The sequence below is a fragment of the Galleria mellonella genome, unplaced genomic scaffold, assembly GCF_026898425.1.
Source record: "Galleria mellonella isolate WM207_F2 unplaced genomic scaffold, CSIRO_AGI_GalMel_v1 utg78, whole genome shotgun sequence".
Taxonomy (NCBI): domain Eukaryota; kingdom Metazoa; phylum Arthropoda; class Insecta; order Lepidoptera; family Pyralidae; genus Galleria; species Galleria mellonella.
The window spans coordinates 3,180,928-3,188,903 of NW_026442151.1; positions in this window are offsets into that span (position 1 = coordinate 3,180,928).

Sequence of the window (7,976 nt, forward strand, 5' to 3'; positions counted from 1 at the left end):
TAATTTTATAATTAATCCATTCCATTCTTTTTCGTGGGTGTTGTAAGAGGTGACTTACGTCGAGGGATGGGCAGCAGCGTTTCTTTTAAAACGTCACCACAGCCGAACTGCAGGTGACAATCCTACTATCAAGCGTGATAATTCCTCGTAATTCTAGGTCTAACAGACCCATTGCTAGCAATATACCCTATCAGGTTGACTTCCACGCGGTTCTCTTTGGAAATTATCGTAGCTAAATCTTGTGGAATTCCTCACTATATCCAAATAACCTGCTTTCATCCTCACTTATTATCTCTTACTGGTACCTCGCTAGAGTAAACCAATGGCGTAGTCGAGGTTACGATTTCATTGTCACCCATTAAAAAAAATTCAATGTATAGTGGTCGCGTGGATGAAATCCCGGACAAAAGCTAGTTATTAATATTCTAAATTTTATTATGTTTGTACGTATTTAGGCACATGTTGTTATGTAAATATGATATACCAGGTTTGCTCAATGCTATTTTTTGATTATTTTCCAAATGTCAAATATATCTCTTTTAAATCTATACGATTTTCAGTTGTGCCCAATAATAAAAATCGCCTGGGACTTTAACTTCCTCTAGCCTCTATTTTGCTATATTCATCGATACATACCATTGTATTTACCACTGTATAATTTATAAATACGAAAACTCTCAAATAAATAATTACCTAAATTTCTGCAGCCTATTTCACTTTTCTCCAAATATTCCTCCAAGAATTTCATGTTCCCAAAAATTTGCGATCAGAAATTTTCTACCCATAATTGCGAAAAAATACCCAATCTAGCAACGCTGCTCATTACACTACCATACTTGGAATACTTCAGCATATTTTTCATTATAAAATTATAAAATACAAGATAAAATGTTGTTATGACAGGTGGTACAGACAAGTAAAAGAATTTTGAAAGCTACTTTATCTGCAGGAGACAGGACTTGGATACTTCGCAGTAATCACGTTATTATGCAGGGTAGGTATGTAAAGTTTAGTTCTAATACTTACTAGTATTATAGATATAAAAGTAAGTTTGTTATCTCTTAGCTTACTAACGGCCAACCCAATATAATGTTTGCAATACACATATTGTTTGGGATGCGATATTAAACCTATATACATAACTCAATAAACATATGCCAGTCAGGCGTATAAAGTCGCGAGTAAAAGCAGGTATTAAAAATGAAAAAGTGAGTGCACTATAAGTCACTACTCGTATCCTTCTCATGTGACCCATCGTTGGATCTATTTCTATTGTATATTTCTTATTTTTATTGTGTCTGTCCTATATATTTATCACTGTTTTATATATTATACTTATATATTCATACATAACATCTCTTGCACACATGTGTCCATGAGTTACGTATTTAGGGCCTACTGAAAATCAGTGTCGTAGCTTCAGATATGAAACTGCGACATATGCTGAGTTAGGTCCTTTGCACAAACACTGCTACATTCATTTTGTTTTTTATATGTTTTTCTTTTTTTTCCAATTTCAAAGTAAGTTTAATTGTTTGTTACCTCTTAGTGTTGTAACGATTCAACCAATCAGAATGAAATTAGGAATACACGTTATATTCAGGATAGAGAAAGACGTGTGCTTTTTATACTGGTTAAGCATCATATCACTTGGATGAAATCACTGATAATTAATAGGTAATAATGAAAATCGCCGTATGGTCCCGGCATAGAATAGGCCATCCCTTCCATTTGTGTAGGTGTTGTAAAAGGCGATTAAGGAAATTTAATAGTAGCAGCATCCTTCTTAAAATATCACCAAAACCGTTCAAAGCCTAACCGCGGTTGCCAATCCGCTTGCCAAGCGTGGCAATTACTGGCAGTGGAGGGTTATGCTCAGACAACATGACAGTTAAGGGTTGATATGATGATGAGAATAATAACTTTGAATGCAATTCCAAAAAAAAAATTTCAATAAAAAATTTGTGGCAGTCTAAGGGAGCGGCCTATTTTCAGCAGTTTACAGATAGTGACTAATATAATAAATGAAAATTACACTTTCTGATTTTGGTTATTCTCAATTCGGTTATATTCTTGTTTCTCTGAGAGGATATATATACAGATTGATCTCATCTTAATTTCATCAAAATCGATTCAGTATTTCAGTTTTTAAATCAAAATCAATGGTTTTGCCACAATTTTTAGTCGATTTTTTTAGTATATTTTTACTTACAATTTCAATAGCAACATCTTGGATATATCTAAGAACGAAACTCGTTACGACGGCATACAGCGAGCGCAGCAGGGGCGGGTTGGTCACAGGGGGAGGGGAGCGTTGACTGTTAATTAAAAAGCTCTAGTTGTATGAAACAAGCAAGGCGAATAATTCTCGCTTTTCCACACCTAAACGTTGCGGTTGTTATTAATGAAAACATTTCAAATTGCTTAGCTTCCATTTAAACGCTCTTAATATCTAAATAGAGTATCTCTCATGAATACTTCTATTAGACATTCTACTTTTTTAAATACTGCTCTTATAAAAAAAAAAAAACAATAGTCATACAATTGAATTAAAATTTCAAAATTTCTTTTAAAATTGTATTATATTTGTAACTGGTGATTAAGTGTTTTTAATAAGAGAAAATGGAATGGTAACTCCGCTTGCGCTATTGGTACCTATATGTTGGCGGGGCGCCAGTGAATGAAAAGGGATGAAAGCAGGTCAGAGAGCCCATCGTGACACAAAACTTAACCAGGATAGTTCCAATCGTATTCAGGGGAAACCACGTGGAGGTCGACTTGATAGAATATTTTGCTAGCATTTGCTGGATTAGGTATTATGTCAGAGATATGGACATACTACATTAGTATAAAACAATAACGCGAACAGAGATGCGACATTTACTGGGTACAGAGGAATAACACCTGAATCCTCAGGAATGGCATGGGGGGTATCATACGCGAAACAGTATACTCTGTTATGTCCATGGTACTGCTCATGTCTATAGGCGACGGTTACTACTTTCCATCAGGTGGGCCGTCAGCTTGTTTGCCATTCTAAGTTGTATAAAAATAAAAATACTATAAGATAAAGATCCATCTATAATTTATTACGTATTTTTTTATAAGTATTACTTTTACCAATACACAGACATAGTTTCATAATTTATTATGTACTTTTTAACCGTTATCACTTTAATCAATACACAGACATAAATTCGCAATGCAAATTCTCTTAAAAAGCCGGTGGACAAATGAAATAAGATATGTAAATTATCTCTAACACTTACCACAATGAGAATGAACAAATAATACCATTAAAATAATAAAATCCTTTTATTAGCTGTCACTCATCGTAACTTTGAAGATTATAATAAAAGTTAGAATTGAATGAAATATAGATTTGAAAGATAGAACGTGACTTGAACAAAAGAGCATCTGCCTATTTCTTAGTTAAAAATAAAATAAAGAAATGTTACATTCTAAGCTTTTAGTTCTAATTCAATTTCCTTTACACGTGCCATCGATTTGTGTCTTTCTTCGAGACACAAGGGCTCCCACGAAGACATTTAATTAATACTTATGTCGCTTTAGCAAATCTTGAGTTAACATGCAAATTAAGTGAAGTCTTGCAAGGTGTTGTGTATTAGTTCAAGATTGAATATTCAATGAATAAGTGAATTTGCGTAAGCCTACATTTAGTTACGAAGGGATGTCAAAGTCTTTAATTGATAGATACCCTTCGCAGAGAAATATTTTATTAATACCTTCGATATTTCAAACATTTTTGTATACTTTTGGAAGTAACCATTGAAAGCGGGAGGAGGAGGGGGGAAGGGATTGTTAGTAATGGCGAGGTTAGTCCTTATTGCCATCAATATACTTTATCAGGTCGACCTCCACGCGGTTCCCTCTGGAAACTATCCTGACTAATTTATCGTTGACTTCGTCACGATGGGCTAACTGACCTGCCTTTTCATTCTCATCACTGGTATCCCGCCAGTGTATACCGACATGGGTTACCAATTAAAAGAAAAGTGGGAGGGGGGGGGGGGCTTAAGTTTTATAAACTTTTTATAGTCTATATATTGGTTCATATTTTATTTCAATATTAGGCATGACAATTTCATAATTATCAGATCAGTCGTCTTTACGTGAAACAATACGACAAATTCACCAACAGAGAAAAACAACCATTTTCATCGCGAAGTACAAACAACCATTTTCATAGTACATCTTCTATATTTCATAAATATTTAATATACAGTTTTACTTAATTATGATTTTATTATATGTGGGTATATGTTAGATAATATTAATCAAGATTTAAATTAAAGGTAGTATAGATAAGTGACCCAAAGGTGAATAAATTACTATGGAGTGAAGGTAACATATGTATATGCACAAGAAACTCAAGTCAGTAATTTTTAGAACAAACTGTCTATCAGCCTGTGAAAATGTTTGAAAGGATTTCTCTACACAAAAATTAATCAAAATTGATTCAGTAGTTTAGGCGTAAAAACATAACAGATAGAGTTATTTTTGCAGTTAATATACTAGTATAGATTTAGCCCTTCTTTGCATAATGGTGGAAATTTCTATCATAACATTGAATGCCCAAAAATTATATAAAAGAACAAGTTCACTTTAAATTGATCGTGTCTGAATACCTTTTTAATGCCCATTGCAGAAAAAAAAAACATAGCTGTCAAATGTACTGTTTAACCATTTTTCCTTTAATTTTAAACATGAATTATATCACTTTGATTTATTTCACCAATAAAAAAAACATGCAAAGAAGGGTTAGATAGGTATTGTTTATTGCGCAATAAAATTTATACAAATGGCGAACTTAATGCCTACTTTTTATCAGAATCTTAAAGCAAATTATGTGTAAGACAGGCTACACAGGCTGATTCTTTCATGTTCTAAACACTTGAGATTTTTATTAATTAAATTTTCATATTTAGAAGACTAAATAGTGTCAGTGTATGTTTTTACGAGCTTTTATATTACTTACTATATTTATTAATTGATTGAGGTTTAGCTGATCTTGTTGAAATTTTGCATACACTTTTAATTGGTTCTGATGACAATACAGTATTTAATACTGAATATTATAATATCTTCAAAATGATCGTCGCTACAAGATGTGTGTATTTTGTCAACCTTCTTCATATGGGTATTAAATGAATTGGCTTAAAAAGTGAAATAATTTTAAAATGACTGCAGTCAAAAGATGCCGGGTTACAGTATAAGTTTGTATTAAAAAAAAAAAACACACACACACACATTCACACAAACCACTTACAAATAAAATCATTTTTATTATTGCGTGAATTAACTCACGGGCACGAATAGTTAACTTAAAAACAAGAATGTATGCCATATATCTCGTATGCATTCGTTTTTGACTGACATTTGTCATTACATATTCTATGGTTTGGCTCCAGAAACAGTGTCAGTGAAAATTGATATTGTTCTTTATATTTTTATGGCGCTTTCTGGCGTTGGAGCGTCAGACACAATTCAGAATGAGAGATAACTTTTTTATGTTAGTATAGTGATGTTATTACATCATATCATTGTTGATCTCCAGAATTTATTATCTAGAGACACTAATTAAAAATTATACATAATATACGTTAAACATATTTTATTTGAATATTTGTATCCGTAGGTATATATATGTCTGTATGTGTATATATATACAATTAACAATTATATATTTGGTTATGTATAAATATAAATTTGTCTAGTTCTTTTTATCATGGTTAACATCGTTCTCACCGATGACATTGATGCTCCTTTCCACTTTGGATTTGCTGGAAGAGAACTCTTGTAGAGTTAAGCTCGCCTTTGTACATTTACTCTCTCTGTTTATTATTACAATAAAATATAAATAAATAAATAACTATAATCCCAATCAGGACAATAAGTTCTATACTGTACCTACTGTGTAAGAGTACTGAAGCTCTGGTGAACATCTCGAATTTTCCTATCAAAGAATTTTTGAATATAACAAAATAATCTTTTTAATTTCGTATAATAATTTTTTAGTCACGACGAAGCAGTAAATGGAGTTGAATGTAATTTGGCTCTCAAACGGGCGAACGCTCTGTTAGAAATTTTATAAGAAAGGTAGGGTACACAATTGTTCTCTTGAAATTTGAAGTTGCACGATTATAAAAGAAAATCCTTCACAAAATATTTATGGTAGCGTTAAAAAAGTTGTAAAAGTTGCAGTTGTGTCGCATCTCGACTGGCATGTTCATTAACTTCCCCCATCTTCGACCTATCTCTGCTCCGCCATTCATTACAAGACGACATTCCCCCATAACAAAAATAGAAGGGAAAGTGCAGTTCTGTTTTATGATTCGCCATTTGGGTGGTTGTAAAATTTACTAATAAAAATACGACTACATTTTTAAATAGATACAGCAATCAACGGTATTTTGTTGACTAATGACAAAGCGGTGAAAAGAATAGATAAGTAATCAGCTGTATTTACTTTTAGGACTTCCACATATCACCAATAGGAGTCTTTGTACATCTTCTCTTTCTTATTTCAGTATATAATACTTGTAACAACGCTTCGTACTACAGGTATTTTCATGATTAAAAACAGATGTCAACTATTAGATTGATAATATCAATTGTGTTAATGAAATAAATAATTTTTGATCTGCTATAAAGTATTATATACAAAGGAATGAAAATCTGATTTTAGAATTACGCCCTTTAGAAGGGTGCAATTTAATTTTATATAAAAAATATCGTTCCCAAAGCGGCCTACAAAGATTTTATGATGACTATAATAAGATTAAATTAATTTAAATTATTACAAATTAAACGAATTACTTATCTAAGTTATTTTTTAATTACAATATCTATAAATAAAATTCATAGTAATAAAAATTGCACAATGACTTCACAAAACAGGAAGAAACCTATAAATTTTTCATCTGAACAACTAGGTCAGTAGATATAGTATCATATACACACTTATACCTATCAAACTAGATGGAATAAACGACTGCAAAGGAAACAAGGGGCGCCGATTGTATACGTTCTTTTATTTGCCTTATTCGTGATTAATGACCGTATACCATTCTTAGAATCTTTAGAAAGGCACTTACCTCCTTAATGTTGTTTACTCTATAAATAGATAGCTATTATTATATTACGAATGTGAAAATTGCAAATTATTCTCCTATTAAAATTATAAATTTTAAAACTTTTTCAAGATTTTATGACATATGGATAGTTATAGAAATGAAAGTTTATATATGGACTATACTAAGGACTACATCCTTAGTTTAACACACTTTAAATGCTAATTCATGTAGATAAACTTATGGATTACAACTTGCTCTTCACAATTTGAGCGAGTTATGCAGAATCCCGTAACAGCTGTCTCTTATGGGATGTCTATAAGAGATGGCTGTTTTCTGCATAAATAACTCCAATTTTGAATCGAACTGTAATTTTGGCAAATAAATATTTATTAATAGGAAAATAAGTTAGAATAATTCTAGTTGACTGGGAAAAAATTTATATGACAGGGTTAAGGTTGTCTTTTTTACCATATACTTCTCTAAATGTAATCAATAAGGAACGAATTAATCAAAAATAAGCCAGAGAGAAAAATAAGTAATGAGTATAGAAATTTATATTTCATTTAACTAAATAATTACTGAATAATTAACTCATTACAACATTTTTATTTTTATTATAATTAGAAATAAAAAAAATTAGATATTTAAAAGATATAATTTAATAATAAACTTTTAATCGGAATAATTAAAATTTAATAAAAGAGACATAATTTTACAATATATCTTTTGAAATATTTTAGTACTTATATTTTAATACTTATATTCCTATATAACAATATATTTCACAATTTAAGAATTCTATACAGTATTTTGGGAATAAGTAAGTATAAGATTATAGATTTGACTTAATATTATAGCACATTCGGCACATACCCCGTG